The sequence below is a fragment of the Lissotriton helveticus genome, chromosome 3_2, assembly GCF_964261635.1.
Source record: "Lissotriton helveticus chromosome 3_2, aLisHel1.1, whole genome shotgun sequence".
NCBI classification, from domain to species: Eukaryota; Metazoa; Chordata; class Amphibia; order Caudata; family Salamandridae; genus Lissotriton; species Lissotriton helveticus.
Genome location: NC_136062.1, coordinates 193,035,858 through 193,058,381, shown reverse-complemented (window position 1 = coordinate 193,058,381; position 22,524 = coordinate 193,035,858).

Genomic DNA, 22,524 nt, shown 5'->3' with positions numbered 1-22,524 from the left:
GCGCTATTTCGCGCGCTGCTATTCCTCTCACAGCCCACTGAAGCGGTCATTCCCTGACTCACTGCAGGAACAACCTACCCACTCACCTCAACAAAGCTCTTTCTCCTCTAATTAGCGGCGCTACTGAGTTTCTCACTACACATTTCTCAGTGCTACCTTTTTCTACGTGGAGGAATTTTAAAACAACCAGCATTTTCTTCTCTTTCATGTTCTTTGGTCACAGTGAACTTTTAATCCTAATTTTGCAGCTGCCAAATGCTCCTATTGCTATTTCTTCTGGCTTCAATACTTTGAGACATTGTATACTGTAATGTTTTCTACTGTCTGACAGAAGATGTGACCTTACACTTGATTCTTTCCTCATTTGATGCTAGCTACATAATTTAACCCTGTGTTGTATTATCACTTTACAACTCTGATGGTATTCTTCACCTTGCATGTATTTGCCTCTTTTTGTCTCAAATATGTTTAATTATTTCTATTATATCTGCTTGTGTTATTTTATTGCACATGTATGACATGTTCTCATTTTGCTGGAATGCACGCCATTTCTGCTTTTGAATTCACTGACTCTGTGCTTATGGCACCTCTGCTTTGGCTTTGTCACACGACTTAGGCTATTTTGTTTATTATATGCTCATAATTGTCCTTCATATTCGGTATATATATTTAGTCATAGGTTCATTGTGATAGTATTTGAGTTATTGTGAACTGAGGTTTCCACAATTTTTGCTTAAACCTGTTCTCTATTTTCTAAACAGTGCTATTAATGTTATATTAAACCCTCATAGCTATGTTTCCTTTTTCCTCTTGAATTTCATTTCTTTCATATTTCTTGTGTTTTTATCAATTCTATGGGAAGACTCTCTAAGGACCTCCATAAACCCTCCCCTTCTACAAGGAAATTTTTGGTCCACACTAGCTCTCGATATCAGTGTTTATCGATGGAGGACACACCGGATACTCCTGCCTCTAAGGCCTCTTCTACCTCATCTACTCCATCAACGTCTAGTACTAACAAGGGCTCTATTAAAAGACTTAAAAAGGACCCTCCCTCTCCCCCAAAGCAATCTACATCAACCACAATGGATCTCTTGCTAGACGAAATAAGGGCCTTAAGACCTTTCATAGAGGAGACAAAATCCACCCTCCAAATGCTTTCGGAAAAGTGGTCAAATGTGGACAATCGGGTCACAGCCTTGGAACAAAATGTGGCTTCACTTGAATCTTCTGTATCCAAAGTTGATCCTTTGTGTGCACAAATTTCAGTCTTACACAAGCAGATTGAAAATTTGGAATACAGGAATAGAAGGAACAATCTCCGCATCTATGGCTTGGCAGAAAATTCAGAAGGATCTGATCCCATTGTCTTTTTCAAATCCTTTTTACCAAAACTTCTTCATCTGCCAGAATCCACCAATCTTAACATACAAAGAGCACATCGTCTAGGCTCATTGCCTGGCGGCGGAATAACTTCTTCGGCTGCAAGGAAACCAAGAGGCGTTATCCTGTACTTACTCGAGTACACTGACCTACTTATGATTTTATCTGCTGCAAGATCCATGAAACGTATCACTTGGTCAGGGAGCCCTCTTTATTTCTCACAAGACTATGCCAAACCTACGGCGGACCGCCGCAAGGACTTTTTGTCCCTTCGACCACAACTGCGCTCCATGGGAGCACGCTTTGGGCTTTTTCACCCTTGCCTTTTCAGAGTGACTCTCAATAATAAAACTACCACCTACGAAGATCCGATGAAGTTGAAAAGCTTTTTGTACTCTCACAATGTTGACAACATGGAATTTGCCTCTACGTCAACTTCTAAATAGCCTATTTACTTGTGAAATGTTTTTGGTATTTCAGGTTTACATTTAATGGTTATAGTTCCTTTTTGATGGTCATTGGTATTATGTTATGATATATACATATTCATATCACTGTTTACCTGCCCAGACTTACCTTACTGTCCTTTTTACCCACACAGGTATCCTTCCTGCGCATCATCTCCTTCCCTTATGTTCTTGGAGTCCGTGGGAATCGTTCTCCCCTCCTGTTCTTCCCCTTGAGTTTTGGACCCATCATTGTTCTATGTGGCCTCCACCATCCCATCTTTTCTGTGTTCTGGATGTTCTGTAAGTTATTTTGTCTTCATATAACTTTCTCACTCTTTTCTATCTTTCTCTTTATCCTTCTTTTTTCATGCCTGTTCCTCTTAATAGCTTTTCAACTTCTTTTAATGTTAATTCTTGCTTTATTTCATTCTCATATTCCTCTCTCATCTTTTTCTCATTGTACTATTTTCTTTCAGTTCTACAGATTTACATACAGTTGTTGTAATGCAAAATTTGGTTTTTATCTTTACGGATTTTTTAAATGCCTTTAAAAATTATTTCTTGGAATGTTAGAGGTTTGCACTCACCAATTAAGAGACAGAGAGTTCTAACACACCCAGCCAAACTTAGGGGTCGATTACGATGGCGGACGGAAGGCCGACCGCCGTCCTGGAGTAGGCGGAAAATGCCTTCTTACAGTACGCCAGCCGCGGCCAGTCCGTCCGCCATATTAGGATGTGAAGCACTGTCAAATGTCCGTACGCCGCAGAAGAGCACGCACCGCCGTGGAAATACACCCGACCCCGCGGCGGACGTAACCAATCCAGAGACACCGCCGTACGGAATGACGTCTCCGACCGTCCTCTAAATCACGATGGCGGAAAAGACACAGCAAATCGTAGCGGAAAAACAACCTGCCTGAACACGGCAGATTCACCAAGGCAGAGAGACAAAACATTGCAGAGATACCCACCACAGGCAGATCGCCGTCATAGACCCAGCGCTACACGCATTTCCTATACTCTTCCTGCTTCACCACCAGCAAGTCATGGACCGTCGCCAACGACGCAGGTACGCAAACACACCAATTGCTGTCGGAAGGGGAGTACCTTCCGGGGCCGTGATGTGGGGAGTGGGAGGAGCATGTTGGGGAAACATCATTTACGATAGCACCAATATATCAACAATGCACGGAGACAACCAGAATTACACAGACAAACCACTACACACGATTAACTTGCTTTATTGCACATAATAGGGTTTCAATCCTAGAGTAGCCAGGAGCATGGGCACTGGGTAGAACAGAGCAGGTACATCAGAGGCAGCACATGAAAGGGCACAATGCAGTATCATAACAGCAACAGGGCAGTGCCCATAACAGAGCAGGTACATCTGAGGCAGCACATGAGAGGGGCTAAGAGCATCAACAGTCCATGGCAAAGAACAGAGCAGGTACATCTGAGGCAGCACATGAGAGGGGCTAAGTGCATCAACAGTCCAAGGCAAGGCACAGGTACATCTGAGGCAGCACATGAGGGCACAATGCAGTATCATACCAGCAACAGGGCAGTGTCCATAACAGAGCAGGTACATCAGAGGCAGCACATGAGAGGGGCTAAGTGCATCAACAGTCCATGGCAAAGAACAGAGCAAGTACATCAGAGGCAGCACATGAGAGTGGCTAAGTGCATCAACAGTCCATGGCAAGGCACAGATACATCTGAGGCAGCACATGAGGGCACAATGCAGTATCATAACAGCAACAGGGCAGTGTCCATAACAGAGCAGGTACATCAGAGGCAGCACATGAGAGGGCACAATGCAGTATCATAACAGCAACAGGGCAGTGTCCATAACAGAGCAGGTACATCAGAGGCAGCACATAAGAGGGGCTAAGTGCATCAACAGTCCATGGCAAGGCACAGGTACATCTGAGGCAGCACATGAGGGCACAATGCAGTATCATAACAGCAACAGGGCAGTGTTCATAACAGAACAAGTACATCTGAGGCACCACAAGTAAGTGGGTCAAGCGCCCCGTCCGATGGACATTAATAATGCAAGGGTGGTTACAATGGACAATCTAGACACCAAGTACAATGACATGTGAGTGATGGGAGCTACACCTCACAGCACAGAATCTGATGGACTACTTGATCTGGTCGCCTCGGATACACTGCCAGCACCAGAACCAGGAGTGTGAGACACAGCCACAGCTCTACTGACTGACACATGAGCCGTAGACCCAGACACACTGCCAGCACCAGAAACAGGAGTGTGAGACACAGCCACAGCTCTAGTGACTGACACATGAGCCATAGACCCAGACACACTGCCAGCAACAGAAACAGGAGTGTGAGACACAGCCACAGCTCTAGTGACTGACACATGAGCCATAGACCCAGACACACTGCCAGCACCAGAAACAGGAGTGTGAGACACAGCCACAGCTCTAGTGACTGACACATGAGCCATAGACCCAGACACACTGCCAGCACCAGATACAGGAGTGTGAGACACAGCCACAGCTCTAGTGACTGACACTTGAGCCATAGACCCAGATACCGGAGTGTGAGACACAGCCATAGCTCTAGTGACTGACACATGAGCTATAAACCCAGACACACTGCCAGGACATGTCCCTGTACAGTGACCAACAAATACCATGCCAGCATCTGAGACATGAGAGTGTGGGACACACACAGTGGCAGTACCTGAAAAAGGAGAGGGCACAACTGAAACAGTGCTACTACATGAGGCATGAGAGTGAACTGCAGCTGGCCCACTAGGACCACTGCAATGATGAGCCACAAGGCTGTATGGGCCAGGAGGCAGGGTGGCTCTGGGAGCTGGGGACAGCTGTACTGGAGCGACATTGGGGTGGTCAGGTGTCAATGGTGTGTGTCTATGTTTATTAGGGATATGTAAGGGCACCCTGGACATGACTGGACTAGTAAGTGGTGCGGGCTCATCTGAAACATCACCCATCAAAGGTGGATCATGTGCTGGTGGGGGTCTGCTCTCTGGGGATGTGCTGGGCTCTGCTTGACGTTTGCTGTGGCCCTGCCTTCTGCCCTCTGCATCATGGGTAATGGGGGATGCAACAACAGTGTACTCCTTCCTCTGCTTCAGCGGGCTGTGGATGGGAGTAGAGGTATGGGGGGACTCCACCGATGACACATGTGTTTTACGTTCCTTCACCAACACCAGCCTCAGGGGATGCAGGGGTGATGTATGCCTGGCCTTGGTGGAGCTCGTGTCCATGGGAGAACCCTTGGCCCTGGGAGGTGCCTTGGCCATGGAGGTGTCCTGTCTATGGAATGTGCCTTATCCGTGGGCGGTGCTCTGTCCCTGTGAGTTGGCTTGTCCTTTGTAGTGTCCCTGTCCATTGTAGTGTCCCTGTCCTTTGAAGTGTCCTTGTCCTTGGGAGTGTCCCTGGCCTTGGGAGGTGCCCTGTCCTTCGAAGTGTCCTTGTCCTTGGGAGTGTCCCTGGCCTTGGGAGGTGCCCTGTCATTCGAAGTGTCCTTGTCCTTGGGAGTGTCCCTGCCCTTGGGAGGTGCCCTGTCCTTTGTAGTGTCCTTGTCCTTGGGAGTGTCCCTGGCCTTGGGAGGTGCCCTTTCCTTTGTAGTGTCCTTGTCCTTGGGAGTGTCCCTGGCCTTGGGAGGTTCCCTTTCCTTTGAAGTGTCCTTGTGCTTGGGAGTGTCCCTGGCCTTGGGAGTACCTTTTGAGGGGGATGCCTGTGTTACATGTGAATCCTGTCCCCCAACACCCCTTGAGGATCCTGTGTGTCAACTCCAGGGTAGCTGTGAAAGATTTCCTTGTCCTAGGCGATGGTGTCTGTGCCCTCCGTGCCCTGCCCTGCTGCCTGTGGCTGCTTCTAGTGCAATACCCAGAAAATGACGCCTGGTCTGAAATGTCACTCTCCCCTGAGACATCAAGTGGTGTGGATGGGGTAACTGAAGTAGAACCTTGTCCATGCAACTGTTGAATGGCTGCAGACACTGTGTTGGATAATGACTGAACTGTTCTGTGGAGACCAGCAACATCGCCATGCATCCCCTCCATGAATGCTACCACCTGCCCCAACTTCCTATCATGGTCTTGGAATGCATTGATCATGTTGGTCTGCCCTACACACAGCTGTCGCAGCAGATCAACCCCCTCAGCACAAAGGGCACTTTGTGTCACAGGGGCAGGGGCAGCGGTGCCTGCACCGAAGGCCACTCTGCTCCCCCTTCTCTGGCGAGCACGAGCAGTACTTGTTGCAGTTGGTGGCAGTGTGGGCCCTGTGTGCTGTGTACCGACTGAAGGTATTGATTGCCCACTCCCTGTGGCTACCAACAGTGCTGACTCACCACCACTGTCTGAATATGAGGACGATGGTGTCTCCACATGTGAGTCTTTGACTAACTACAAGGAGTAAGATGGTCTAATGTGATGCAACTGAAAAAACAACTGGTGTGAAAACAAATACAGTTCACCAATATTGCATCACCTGTCAAACTCGGACATGAGTCCAATTTCCATCAGCCCACCCATTTGGCGGAAATTCGTCATCTGGAAAACTGGTAGAGAGGGGGGAAAAGAATTTCACCTCTAGCTAAGGAAGTACCAAAGCTCATGTACAAGGTGATGGGCTTCCACCGCTCAAACAAGAGTCAGCCGCTTGTTTTGTACAGGGTATGTCAGGACTGATGAAGTGCAGTGCAAGTGATAGTGCGTGAAATAAAAATGGCTAGAAAGGCAAAAAATATGTTTATTGAGGATTGCCTTAATGTCCACTTCTAGCCAACAGATAATTATTTATATTTTCACTACTATCAGGCGGTTTTTATTATATGACATTAAGGCAATCCTAAATAAACATATTTTTTGCCTTTCTAGCCATTTTTATTTCACGCACTATCACTTGCACTGCACTTCATCAGTCCTGACATACCCTGTACAAAACAAGCGGCTGAGTCTTGTTTGAGCGGTGGAAGCCCATCACCTTGTACATGAGCTTTGGTACTTCCTTAGCTAGAGGTGAAATTCTTTTCCCCCCTCTCTACCAGTTTTCCAAATGACGAATTTCTGCCAAATGGGTGGGCTGATGGAAATTGGACTCATGTCCGAGTTTGACAGGTGATGCAATATTGGTGAACTGTATTTGCTTTCACACCAGTTGTTTTTTCAGTTGCATCACATTAGACCATCTTACTCCTTGTAGTTAGTCAAGTTCTTACCTAGGGGTGTGGAGTAACATGGGTCTTTAAATATTGCCCCTTAGACCCCTTCCCAACCTTTTTGTTTAATTTTTTTAATTCCACATGTGAGTCCTCAGGGACAGTTCGGTCCCCCTCTCCGGGGCTGCTCTCTTCATTCTCAGTCTGCGTGTGTTTAATCACGGATCCGGATGCATTGCCACCACTCATCTCCATCGTCTGTGGGTCAGTGCCCTCGGCCAAAGCTGAAAGAGAGAGAAAAGAGGTTTACCTAAGTGCCACACTCACGTACTGAAGGTTACAAAATCACAACTTCTTTTACTGTTGACCAACATGTAGCACCCATCCTGCACACGAACCACCCCTACCAGACATCCTCATGTCAAAGAACCGGGGGTGCCTGTGAAACATGTACATTAAACAAACAGGGCAAGTGCATGCAGACCACCACACATGTGATGCCATGGGACCACAGACCTCAACGGCATATCCTGGGCCCCTGCACTACAATGCAACTGTTATGTCCACCTGGCTGGAAGCAGTGAATGTGTGCTGCTGAAATTCACACATTTATAGGGCCCTGAGCTGATATCAGTGACACGTCTGCAGCAATTGGTTTTGCCTCATTCAAAATGAGCCAATGACTGGCCCTGGTGTGGCGGTGCACGGCTTCCGCTATTTTTGAATTAGCTTACGCGCCCCGCGTTACCTGTTTCCATTGGCTACATGTGCAAGGACCGTCACGGTCACACACCGGCAACCGCATGTGCGCGCTACCGCGATGGTGCATCATTTGAAATTAATCACTCACTGGCGTCGCAATGTGACCGGTCAGTGCCATCCATGCCAGGGTGACATCAATTTACAGGGTGGTCACCCAATGCCGGGTGCTGGCGGTGGGTGACCGGCTAGGACCGGCAGTGGGTGACTGGCCAGGGCCGGCGGTGAGGGACCGGCCAGGGCCGGCGGTCTGCGGTGGGTGCTGCAATGTGACTGTAAGGGGGGTACCAACTGCCTTTCCACTTGCACATTCAAATGTATGTTAGCCTGCCCCGCCCCCGCGGAATGCGTGCTCTGCCATTGCGATGCCAGTGAGTGATGATTTTCAAAAGATGCTCCATCGTGGTAGTGCGCACATGCGTTTGGTGGGGTGTGACCGTGATGGTCCTTGACCATGCAGCAAATGTTATGCACAATTGCAGTATCAAGGATCGTCTTCTGTGTTGGGGGAAGGCGTACCCGGATGGCGTGTGCACACACACTGCATGTCTCCGCACACATGTAATGTTCATAGTTGTATATGTGTGTCAGGACATGTCTGGAATGCGTTAAGATTCATTATGTCAAGTCAATGGCCCATGTCCACGTGTGTCATTCATGTCCATTAGTTGCATGTGTGGTCATACTATTGACCTTGCCAGTGGTTAACAAAGGCCAGTGATGTGAACCCAAGTTGCGTCAGATGTGCATGGCTATGTGTTGACGTCTTGGTTTTGAGGTCACACGTTTCTATTTGTAGACATCTACACAGTACATCAAGGCTGTGTACCCACATTCAGAAGCTGTTGTGAGTGTGTGGTTTGTGTGTGCAAGTAGCAATGATGGGGGTATACATGCATTCTGTGTATGCGTATGTGTGTCGCCTGTTGTATGCCCATGCATGTCATGTGAGGATGCCCAGCATTGTAGGTGGGGTCATGGGTGCATAAAGACAAGGAGGGTGTGTTCCATGTTCGTGTTGTGTGTGCACGTCCATGTGTGTCTGTGGGGACGCTTGTCCACACTTGGGCCTTCAGTCATGTGATGTTGGCTGTTCTTTCAACATGTGTGCACGTTACATTGGACATGTTTGCACACAGGATGTTGTTTGTGGGTGAACATTGTGTGTGTAGTTAGCTGTAGTGCCTTATATTTCCGTCACGTCACACATACAATCAGTGTCTGCAACATGTATTATTTGTATTGTGTTGGTCAAGATGTGATAGTGTGGCACAGCTGTGCGGTGTTGGTCAATTGACATCTGCCCCATCTACTCCCACACAGGAGGGCTCCAAATGTGCATCCACCATACACTGTGCTGGAGGACATGGTTGACGAGGAGGTGATCCGCAAATTCCGGCTTGACCAACGGAGATTGCAGGACCTTGTAGCCCAATTGGCACCTCATCTGCAGCCATGCAGGCCATATGCAGGAGCTATTACACCCACAGCAAAGGTGATGGCGGCACTTCACTTCTTCGCAACAGGCACTTTCCAGTACACAGTTGGTCATGCCGGGGGGATGTCCCAATCCATGTTCAGCATGGTACTGCGGGATGTGCTGGATGCCATGATGCATTACAAGGATGATTACATCCATTTCCCACGTCCGGCAGAGCTGGCTGCAGTGAAAGGTGACTTCTATGCCCTGGGCCAGATCCCACACGTAGTGGGTTCCATTGATGGCACACATATTGGGCTCATTCCACCCCAGACACGTGAAACCGTCTATCGCAATCGGAAGCACTACCATTCTATCAACGTGCAAGTGGTGTGCCTGGCTGCCAACCTCATCTCCCATGTGTGTGCCAGATTTCCCGGGTCCGCACATGACTCCCACACCCTGCGTAGCAGCATTGTCCCCCAACTGATGGCTACTCTGCGTCAAGAATGTGCGTGGCTTGTAGGTGAGTGTGCTGTGATGACTACTGTGTTGTATGTGTGCCATGCTGTTCCCACCAATCCTGGTAATGATGTATGTGTCTGTCATCCCCCCACCTAGGCGACTCTGCGTACCCAAACCACCCGTGGCTGCTGAGCCCCATACGGAATCCTACTACCCCTGGTGAAATGCGTTATAATGAGGCCCGTGGGAGGACACGTCGGGTGGTCAAACGTACTTTTGGACTGCTGAAGTCTAGGTTTCGCTGCCTGGATAAAACCGGAGGGGCCCTGCCATACTCACCAGGCAAAGTATGCAAAATAGTGATTGCCTGCTGCATGCTCCACAACCTGGCCTTGCGCAACAATATTGAACTGATCATGGACCCTGCAGACCAACAGGTTGCTCCGCCTCCCATCCCACCCATGTCCACTGATGAGGATAGTGGGGAGGAAGAAGGTGTGGACCAGAGGCATCAGCTCATTGCTCACTACTTTCCTTGAATGTGAGTAACTACCTCTTGTGCTGCTGGTCAATGCGTGATGTATGTTTGCTGGTGATGTGTGGATGTGGTGTGTGAATTCTGCCTGTTCTGGTATGTTCTGTTCGCAAATGGGTGTGTGAGATGGTGTACATGTAATGCTCCCTGATGTGTGTCCTGTGATCCACTTAATTAGTGATGAGTGTGGTTTGTGGGATATTGCAGTACGGTGTGGTGTGATGGGTGTGATTCAGTTTCTTGACCTGTGCTTGTTGTTCTCTCATTATCCCTAGGTCACTCCCACAGAGGCATGATTCTCAAGAACATTGATCCCTGCACCTGATAATGACAACTAATAAGACAAACATGTGATTAAAACAAGGAGGTCACACAGCATTGAGTGTTTACGTGGTGTTTATTTACAGGGTGTGGATTACGGTTAGTGCATATTTACAAATAGGTGTTGTGGGAGAGGTGAGAGTTGAAGGTCATGGCAGATGAAAACACCATGGGGAGACCACATTGTATGATGTACACCTAGTCCAACAGATGTGTGCCAATGCTTGGCATTGTGGGGCAAGATAGTTCGCAGAGTGAACGGCAGGCTCAAGGAAGGGTGAAGTCAGTGCCGGCCTCTCTTCGAGCGGGTGGATGGTGCATTGCCACTGCTCTCAGCTGGATCCAGCCTCGGACGGCCCCTCCGTCTTGGAGCCGGAGCAGAGCCAGCTGTGGGGGCAGGTTGTTCAGGGACGACCTCCCTGTCAGTGTCCTCAGGGGATGGTGATGGTGGTGTTGGTGCCCTGTCCCGCTGGGCACTTGGGGGAGGGGGAGGGGGAGGTGTGGCGCGGGATAACCACTCACTCCAAAGAGCTGTTTGCTGCACCATGAGGTCAATAATTTGGCCCATGCGGGTGTCCATGGACCGCAACAGCTGGCAGTTCTGTAGCGAGTCTTGATGTGGCCGATCCGCCTGTGCCTGCGGCCGCTCATAGGAGGCATGGACTCTGGCGATGGCACCCAGGGTCTCGGTCCCAGGATGGGGTAGGTCTTGTTCCCGACCTCGCCTAGCACCTGCACTCCTGTTTGTGAGCTGTGGCCTCACCTGTGTCCTCCCCCGTCCACTCTCCCTGCTAGCCTGAGATGTCAATGGCCCATCATCGGACGATGGGTCAGGCAGGGTGGCACAGGCAGGAGTGGTGGTGGTGGTGGTGGTGGTAGCTGCACAGCTCACAATGGCAGGTGTTGGTGTTGTGACACTGGCCAAGGTGGTGGAGGCAGGGATGTCCTGGGAGCCTGATGGCCCTGGGAGTGTGCTTGGTCCAGCATCGTCCTCTGCACCCGAGGTGTCCATGGGATCTTCACAAGAGAGTCCTGGCTGTGAGGGGGGCGACTGGTGCTGGTGGTTGCTGGTTTCGCCTGTCAAGTTGCGATCACCTGAGGGACAAGAATTTCAGAATCAATGCTGTGGACATGACAGGTTTTTTGTTGTTACATTAGAAATTACTAGGGAATCAGGACATGGTTGTTGGTGTCATCATGTTGGTGTGGTAGACAGTACTGGGCATTATGGTGGTGTGGAGGTGGGGAGACAATACTTGGATATGTGTGGTCCGGTCCTGCTATTGTATGCTGCCCCTGTGAAGATGGCTACCTACCTGTAGGTTTGAAGGAGGAGATGCACTGGTCAGCAAATGGTGGGCGCACTCCATCTTGCTCTGGGATGAGACATGGGGGCCTGTTGGGAGTTGTAGTGCTGGTCTCTCACCCCCCCCCACCCACCACCAACCTCCCTGTAGACATGGGGGCCTGTTGGGAGTTGTAGTGCTGGTCTCTCACCCCCCCACCCACCACCACCCTCCCTGTAGACATGGGGGCCTGTTGGGAGTTGTAGGGCTGGTCTCTCACCCCCCCCCCCACCCACCACCAACCTCCCTGTAGACATGGGGGCCTGTTGGGAGTTGTAGTGCTGGTCTCTCACCCCCCCCCACTCACCACCACCCTCCCTGTAGACATGGGGGCCTGTTGGGAGTTGTAGTGCTGGTCTCTCACCCCCCCACCCACCACCCCCTCCCTGTAGACATGGGGGCCTGTTGGGAGTTGTAGTGCTGGTCTCTCACCCCCCCCCCCCAACCACAACCACCCTGCCTGTAGACATGGGGGCCTGTTGGGAGTTGTAGTGCTGGTCTCTCAACCCCCACCTACCCCCACCCTCCCTGTAGACCTGGGGGCCTGTTGGGAGTTGTAGTGCTGGTCTCTCACCCCCCACCCATCACCACCCTCCCTGTAGACATGGGGGCCTGTTGGGAGTTGTAGTGCTGGTCTCTCACCCCCCCACCCACCACCAACCTCCCTGTAGACATGGGTGCCTGTTGGGAATTATAGTGCTGGTCTCTCACACCCCCCCACCCACCACCACCCTCCCTATAGACATGGGGGCCTGTTGGGAGTTGTGGTGTTGGCTGCTTTGACAACATGCAAGCCTGTGAACGTAGGAGGCAACATTTGTGGTTGTTCATGGTGGGTGCATTTGAGCCCAGGATTTCACATTTGGGTGACTGTGTGGTCCACATGCATGGATTGGAGCCTGGGAGATGTGTCTTGGCAGTTGTGCAAGGCAGACCATGACAGTGTGATAGTGGTCATTGGTTTGTACTTACCAGCCTCAAGTCCCACTTCTATTCCTTCCAGGCTCTCAGGGTGCAGTATGCCCAGCACCTTCTCCTCCCATTCGGCAAATGGTATAGGCTCCGGGGGAGTGCCGCCACCAGTGTGTTGTGCCTGCAGGTGGTTCTTGGCCCTGATGCCTTTCACCCTTGCCTTGAGGTCATGCACCCGCATCTGGATCTCGTGTTTGGTGCGTGGCACGGTCCCTGACGCATTCACTCTGGTCACTATCCTGTCCCACATGTTCGTTTTGGTTGCCAAAGTGGTCTGCTGGACTAGGGTACCGAACAGATGTGGCCACCATGACCTTCAACTCACTGTCTGTGAACTTGGGGTTTTTCTTGGGTGCCATGGTGTGTGATGTGCAAGGTGTTGGTGTGGTGGGGTGGGGTGTGCAGGTGTGTGGTATGTAGGGATGGTGTTGTGGGGGTTTGTGTGGTGGGTGTGTTGGTGTGCAGGTTGTATGTGTGTTTGTGTGTGTCTGCTGTTTGTGCTATTCTGCCTCTTTCTTGCAGCTATGCTGTGATGCAAAGGATTGTGGTAATGGGAAGGATTCATTTTATACTCTGTGTGGTTGTTGTGCCCCAATGGTTGTTGCCAGTCAGGTGTTCTATGGGTGTGGTGACTTGGGTGCTTTTGTTTGTGCTTGGGGGGTGTCATTGGGGCGTGTAGTTGTTGGGGGTGGGTGTTTCAGGTGGGTGTGTGTCCTGTGTAATGTGTTTTCTATTTACTTCCGTCCGCCATTTTAGAATCGGTTTGACGGCAGGGATGATGTTCGTTTGGTCCTTCCGCAGTCATGCTCCGTTTGTCGAAGCATTGTTTCCGTGGCGGTCGAGGGAAGTGGTGAGTTACGTTGGGATGGCGGGGTTATCCTAATCGTGCGGCCGGACCCTCCGCAGGTATTGCGGCGGTTGGGCCTGTTTCCGTGGTCAATTCGTCCGCGGCGGAGGGTGTTTCTGTGGTACCGTCTGCTTACGGCGGTCTTTGGTGTGATCCCTCTGCCGCGGACGGTGTTTAATGTGATCCGTCCGCCGCGGTCGGTGTTTCTTGACAGAAATATCCTAATCGCAACTGCGGATTATCCGCGGTGCGGTCGGGAGTATTTTTGCTGCGACCATGGCGGACGGAACACGTTTCCGTCCGCCATCCTAATAGGCCTCTATATGCAGATATCGCATGCATACAGGAATCGCACTTATCAGCTGATGAGTCTGCCAAGTTGAAAAGGGGCTGGGTGGGGGAGGTCTTCTTTTCCCCGGGGGATGGCAAACGTAATGGAGTCCTTATTTTATTTCAAAAATCTCTTTCTGTTAAGATAATTACGAATTGCATGGACCAATTGGGAAGATGGGTTTTTGTTAAATTTATAATAGACAATATTCCCGTTTCCCTTTTAAATATCTATGCTCCTGCAAACTGGTGATGCTTCGTTTTGGACCTCTTTAGCTCCATATATCACACAATTCTATGGTGATAACTTCATCCTCGCAGGTGACTGTAATGAAGTCTTAGACCCATTTTTAGACAGACATTCTGCTAGCGCATACAGTCCTCATAAATCACACAAATCCTTTACACAACTCATACATCAGTATAAACTCATTGATGCATGGAGGCTTTGTAACCCCACGTTACGAGAATACTCTTTTTTCTCACCACCTCATCAAACCCAATCACGTCTAGATTATTTTTTCATTTCACATCACCTCTCCCAATCCTTAATTGCTTCGGATATTGGATCCATATTGATATCTGATTATGCGCCAGTTACTATACATTTGGATATCTTACAAAAACCCACTCTTACTCGGAAATAGCGTTTTAATAATTCCCTCCTTCTCGATTCAGATTTTGTTACCTCATTTACCTCTTTTTTTCATGAATACTTTCTATTAAATCATTCTGATGATATCTCCTTTTCCATAGTTTGGGATGCTTTTAAGGCATCTGCTAGAGAATTCATTATTGGCTATGTATCTCGCAAGCGGAAAAAAGCACAACAAATCACTTCAGATCTCTTTTCCAAAATCAAACATTTGGAACATTCTTATTACACTTCTAAATCAAAAGACTGTTTAAACGAACTCATTGCCACTAAACTTCAATTCAATAAAGACACTACAAACAATGCCTCAAATTTTTTATTAAGATCCAGTGCTAAATTCTATGGTGGTCAAAATAAGGCTGGGAAATTATTGGCCAATTATTTAAAAGTAAAACAAAATAAGATCAATATAGAATCTATTTTTGGTCAAGATTGTTTCTTGAAGCATAAGGATGAGGACATCTTACAAGAATTTCTTCAATTTTATAAAACGTTATATTCTTCTGAATCAACTTCTTCTGACCAGTACATTTGCCAATTCTTCTCTAAAATCCAACCTCCTTCTGACAATCCTCCGGATCTTTCCTCGGTGGAAAAGGATTTAACACATAAAGAACTTTTTCTTGCACTGAAAACTCTTAAAACCACTTGGATGCTAAGGCATGTTCATGGGGTCAATGTAAATTCCATTGAAATCAATGGAAACTCCATGACGAGTTACCCTTGTCATTAGCATCCAAGTGGTTAAAGCCCCAGGCCCAGATGGCTTTACGGTTGAATTTTTTATGCATTTTTCCAATTTACTTCTTCCCAAATTGCATATTCTTTTATCTACCTTTTTCGAATCTGGCACTTCTTCAGGATCTTTTTCAGACGCTCTCATTTGCATTCTTCCTAAACCAGGTAAAGATCCACAACAATGCAAAAATTACAGACCTATTTCTTTGGTAAACATTGATTACAAAATGTTCTCAAAAGCTTTGGCCCTACGTTTAGAATCTTACTTACCTGACCTTTTGGGAAAGGAACAATCTGGTTTTGTTAAGGGTAGATTGCTTGCGGATAATACTAGGTTATTTTTTGATATTCTATCCAAGACTTCACATTCTTCAAATTCTCTTGCTGCCATAGCTTTAGAAGCTGAGAAAGCTTTTGATAGAGTTGAGTGGACATATCTTTTTCATACTTTGAAGTGGTTCGGATTTGGTCCCAAAATCTCTACCCTGATCTCTTTTATATTCTCACCCACGAGCAGCTATTTCAGCGAATGGTGGCATATCTTCCTACTTCTCCCTTGGTAGAGGGGTTAGGCAGAGCTGTCCCCTCTCTCCTTTTTTGTTTAACCTTGCCCTTGAACCGTTCTTATTGCGGATCCGCCAAAACACTGAAATTCATGGTTTTAACTTCCAACAGACCACAATTAAAATGGCAGCTTATGCTGATGATGTTTTATTGTTTTTATCTCAACCCGAAGCATCTCTCCCCGCATTTCTAGATAAGGTACATTCTTTCGCACAAGTTTCCAGTTACAAATTAAACAAAGATAAATGCGAAATTTTGCCCCTTACTAAATTCACTTATAAGGCTGATTTTACTGATTCAGGGTTTACGTGGAATCCTAATTATATTAAATATTTGGGTCTTCATTTTACATCCTCCCTTTCGGGCACCATCACTCGTTGTATGGAGGACTGCATACAAAAAATAACTGCTCTTACGACTAAATGGCATCCTTTATATCCGTCTTGGTGGGGCAGATTGGATACAATTAAAATGATGCTCTCTCCCATATTTCTTTTCACGATCTCTAACATTCCATTCTCAATCCCCTTGAAATATTTTTTAAAAATTAATTCTATTTTATCTCTCTTTTTATGGGGACATAAACATTCTCGTATGTCTATATCCAAACTAATCCGACCTAAATCAGAGGGTGGAGTGAATTTTCCAGATTTCTCCCTCTATCACAAATCCTTTTTATTAAATCAAGCATCGAAATGGATTTCTGATCCCTCCGTGCCTCTACCTTTGTGGTTAACTCTGGAACAGTCTTATATCCATCCTTTTAATTTTGATGAGTATCTTTCGTTTTCTCGTAAGCCACAATCCTTATCTACTCCTATTCTTAAACATACATCCAAGATCCTCCCGCCTCCTCTTCTTTCCTCTTTTTTCAAGCAACCTATATGGCATAATACTTCTATCTTGATAAAGAACAAACCAATTTTTAGAAATCTTGGAGACAACGTGGCCTCATTTGGGTGCACCAATTATTTCATCAGGAACACATCATTCCCCAATTATTTCATCAGGAACACATCATTCCATTTTCTCAGGCTGCTACCTCTTTTTGTTTCCCTTCCACCTTCCATGCTAAGTATTTGTCACTAACGCATGCATTACAATCAGCATATAATGCCTATATCGCTTCTCCTTCTCTTCAGTGTAAGGAGCCCTCTACCGTATCCACGCTACGGACCTTATTGGCTAAAGGTGACAAAGCTTCCAAGATTTATGCACTCCTTCATGCTCCAGCATCATCCCTTGCTAAAACTAAGACAGAAACAGCGTGGGAAGAGGACCTTGATGTTTCCTGGCCTACTGAGTTATGGGATAAAATTTGGATGAAAATACGCAAATCTTCTAGGGCTGCAAATACCACTCAGACTTTATTTTTTGTTTATAACCGACTCTTATTATCACCACTTGCTCTTAGTAAATGTTATTCAGAAACTTCTGATATATGTTGGACCTGCTCCTCACCACGTGCAGACTTAATCCATTTACTTTTCAAATGTGCTCCAGTTCACACGTTCTGGAATAAGGTGTGGTCCCAAATTAATGCTATTTTCTCCTCTAACCACCCTTTTTCTTTTACTCACATCTTCTTAGGAAGCATTTCTCTTATTTGGGCTCATTGTGCATTTAACATTAAAATAATAGACCTATTACTGGCAGTGGCCTTTCAGCAAATCACCAAACTTTGGAAGGACCACACTAAACTTTCTTACCAGGCGTGGTGGTATGCTGCCTGTTATAACCATAGATTAGACACGACATTTGTTTACCCACTAACTCTAGTCCCAAAAAGAAGACAACTGTGGGATCCAGTTACATCATTCTTTGATATGAGTGCTAGGCGTTCTTTGTCTCAAACTCCTCTACAACAAGAAGCTGCTAAACCTCCATAACTTTCTTTAGGTTGATATATTCCTTTTGTTATAATATATGTTTTGTTTTTAATATATAATGTGTTTTCTATTTATTTGATTCATATTTGCTAATTGTTGATTTCACCTGCACATTGTTTTGTCATTATTAACTGCTTCTTCCATTGATGATTCTACATCTCTCGCTGTATGTTTTTCTCATCATTGTTAGTACTGTAACTTGCATATTGTTATCTTATTTGCATCAATAAAAAAATTTTGAACTGAAAAAAAAGATTAGTTGAGTGTCAGAATGCACTAACCTGAAATCCAGATCCAACAGGAGAAATGTACTATGTGCAGACAACCACATGCAATAGTTATTTGTTGGTTAGCAGTAGACCTATGGAAAGGGGAACTAAATAAGAGGGAGAAACCGAAACCGGATATCACCATTCTGATTCATCACTCTGCTAGGCGTTGACATCTACTGAGTAGGTGTGGCAGACTGCTGGTTCTGAAGGCAAGCCTGATACTTATAACACATATCACTGTGGAATATCATCTACCCTATCTGTAGAAAATGATATCACTCCAGATTATCTCTATGCCCTCAGACTCTGATTACTGCGGGATCTCTAAAACACAAATAGAATCTTAGTAAAGTATATAGTTAGTTTTCTCGTAATCTCACCCTCTTCCATGATAAATTAACTACCTTCTGTTAAGTGAGAATACACTCTCTGTTTCTAATGTCTATACACAAGGAAGTTCCTTTACATTGCAAAATAAATAAAGATTCACCAAGATTATACAGTGCACACGTAGTCAATGAAAAGTATTTTCCCTAAACATATAGTCCTACCTTAAATACAGTTTATGCATCATGCAAATATCAGTCTTTTAACGCTGTAAGGATCTTTCCTGTTGCTCACAAAGCCTAATACGCACAATGTAATAAAAATATAGTTTATATTCCTGCAAGGTTTAGCTCTGTAATAGAATTTTAAATATATGTTAAGTTCATTTTAATCAGAATTAACTGGGAAGATGTCACAAGGTCTAGAAATAAGGACCTGGCTGCAGCAAAAAAGTACTGTGATTACTTAGCAAGAACACTCTGAACCAGGAGGAAAGTTATACTTAAATAACTTCAAAATGGCAGATGTCATTTCATAACACTGTGAGAGCTCAGTGAACTCATAGGAAATGTAGTTTGCCCTTGGGTGCTGATGCATGGATGGCCCTCCAGAAATGTGAAGGCTTTCTCCAAGCAACACAAATGCTGGAGGAGCCCTGCCAGCCTTTCCTTCCCCACTGAACTCAACGCTGGTGATCTCAGAGTATTGCTCCTGCACCGACCAAAGGCAAACCAAGGCCACAGACCACGACACTGAGCACCTACAGTTTGAATGCAACCTCTCATCTATCGAGTCTGGACCCTTGCCCAGCTCCCCAATAACTCAATGCATACTGCCACTTTGGGAAGGGTATTTCAAAGCATCTCTGACCTTGAACTTCGACCTGGGTAGCAGCCCTTGTACAGGTGCTTTTTGGAAGATGATCATTGTGCTGTTCACCCCCCAAAGAAGGAAGCATGCCTGATTAGAGACACCTGTGTCCCCACCGCCATGAGTGACCGCCTGCGTGTCTGATGGGAGTGACACCAACACTAAAAGGACATCACCAGAGGACCCCCCACACAATGACCCCAGCCTCTTTTCAAAGATCCAGCATGCCATGGCAGCCACAGGCAAGAGTCCCAGACTCAACAGTGAGTGGTGCAGGCACCCCTGCAGGCACATGCACATGCACTAACCTGCCTTTACGCGGAATCCAGCCCACATTATCCTCTGCCCCTGACATTGACGGTGTCACACTCAAAATTGGTCACCACCCTTAACACTGCTGCTACCAGAGTGTCCTGAGTGACCATCCAGCCAACTCCTCGGTTGCTCCCATGCTGCAAAGATATTCAGTAACCAGATGACCCATGTGCTCCCTGATTTATAGCTCCCCAAAGGACCTGTGAGGTTCTGCCTTTCTTTAGCCCCATCTGGCTCTTTACCAGCAAAGAGGCCAGATTTCAGGGCAGCCATATTCATGACACTGATTGCTTCATTTTACCTATCACCAGCATCTTCATAATGTAACTTTCCGGTTCTATTCTCCTTTCTCCCATCATCCAGTCCCTCCTAGTCTAATATACGCTATAATGTACACATCTTCTCGTCTACCCTCTCAGCCTGATTGATAACTTAATGTTGAGGCATATTACAATGTTATCATTCAGCCTTGTTAAATTCCTTATTTAAACTAGTTTTACTGTTGCTGTACCTATGCGTTGGACCCTTGACATGTCTTTACACATTACAAATAATAAACAATGCAACTATTCTGAATCTGACTTTTGTTACTCAGATTCCTGTATTTCATTTGAGTCTTCCTGTTTCAAATCAAAAATGTCTTGTTCACTTCAAGAAACGTATTTTTAACGTCATCATCTCCTCAGACAAGTTGACAATTTACACGTGAGCAAGAAACACTCAAGGAAAATCCAGGAGCAGATGATAAGACTTACAAAGTGTCTTGAACTCGGAGACAGCTGATGGGCACTGGGATACTTCCTAGGAGTTAGGGCCAACCTGGTCTTAACTGAGAAGGCTGATCAACAATGTGTCAGATGAGGAGTTCTAGGTAGAGCGGCCGGATACCCAAGGATCGAAGTGTGACAATAAAAATGTTGGAGTTTTTTTATTGTGCAAACTCGCCCCGAAGGTATCAGAGCGCTTTACATGATTTGTGGGCCCTGAACACCTTCAGATTTAAATGTTGTAATTGGGCATACAATTCAACCAGGCAAAACCACACCAAAAACACAAAAAGAAAAACATAACCCATTATCAAACGAACACATGTCAATTAAAATCTGGTAGGTTCTGCCGAGTGCCTTAGGCTCTACCTTGAAACTCCATTAAAGAACAGATAAAAAAGGGTAATAGGTAAGAAGGTGGAAGAAGAAAACAATCCCTGTCGTGAAACTAATATCAGATCCTCCTAGCTCCCCAACCCTTAGGAATCGGGTTAAAACCTCCAGCTGGCCCACACCATCAGTTCTCAGCCTCCTCAGCACACCCCTCAGCCCTTGCATTCTGACAGATGGTTTTCTTTCTCCACCAAAGAAGCATTATTGCTTGATCGACCCCTGCACAAGCGCTGCACAAAAACCCAGCACCGACAGCTCCAGCAACGGTCGAGGCCCGTAGTCGGATACACTGCTGTGGGCTGTAGAGAACAGTGCTGCACCGCCACCTAGTGGCCGTTTCGTCATTTGGCATCTGTTGAAGTACACAACACCAAGTTAAAAGAAGATGACCCTAAACTGCACCCACATGTAAGTGGCATGAACAGATCCCCCACAAAGAGCATACAGCACCAGAGAATGTCAGTGAAAGAGGCTGCCAAATGAACAGCACTGTAAGTGTTACATGACCCCTTTACATCAGGTGGAAAACCCTGTTGCCTCCTGCACCAATTGTGCCACAGTGACAGCGCCCTCTGTCCCTTAGTAACAGACAAACTGGATACCCCAGCACAGAGCCCCAAGAACCACAAAGATAGCTCAGCGTCAAGTAGCCAAACACAACTCACAAAAGGCCCAAGGAGAAAGTGCGCTGTTCGCGTGACCCCCAGTGCCTGTCTGACGCACCGCAAGTAAGGAAACCGCGCCACACACCCCTGGCAGAGAACGACCACCACCACAAGATGGAAAAGGGAGTTGTTACGCAAATAATTTCACTATTTATTTATTTATGCGTTTTTATATAGCGCGGACTTTACCCGAAGGTGTCAGAGCGCTTCACAAAAGGAACAGAACTGATACATGAGAACATTACAAGGGAGCAAAAAAAAAAAGCAAACGTTACATTAAATGAGGCAAAAATGACAATCGTGAGCCAGCAAAATACAAGAGGTAGCAAACGGTGCAATACAAAAGTGACACTCGTGAACCAACAAAATACAGGAGGTAGCAAACGGTGCATTGCAGGAGGAAAAAGTGACGTGTGCAGTTTACAAAAGCATACAAAATAAACAGAGGTATAATACTGCAATATAAGGAGGACACTCAAGCACAAGTACAAACGTTACGTAGGCACTGGTGGCACTTGTACAGGTATAAAAAAAAACAAAAGTAAGAGGTAGAAAACAGTGTGTTACAAGAGAAAGTGACATGTGCATGTTACGCAAGAGTCCAAAACACAGGTATAAGGACAGTATTTGTAAAATATGAAGTGCAGGTGCTCTAATGTTTGTCAGAGGCCACACCCACGTTTTTTTTCTGGCTCCACCCACTCCCTACACTGGCTCCACCCGCTTATTCTATTACTTCCACGTTCCACCCACATCTTCAACTGGCACTGCTAAAAGTCAGGTGGCATCTGTGTAAAAACTGAGCCCTGTTAGCTGATTTTCTTTTTTTGGACTGGAGCCCTTGGGAGGACCTCACCGGCCCCATAGGCATGGCAGAGCAAGCTGGAGTCTGAAAGCCCTCTCTGACAACCTCGAAGTTGCATTTAGTGGGGTAAAAATGCCCCTTCCTGCCCCTCCCCCGTGGGTACGGCGACCCTGTACACACATAGTGGCCGCAATGAAGACACCCATCAGCCTGGACATAAAGCAGGCGGAAAAGCGATAAGCCGGTGAGGTGTGGCTCCCAGCCGTAGGCCT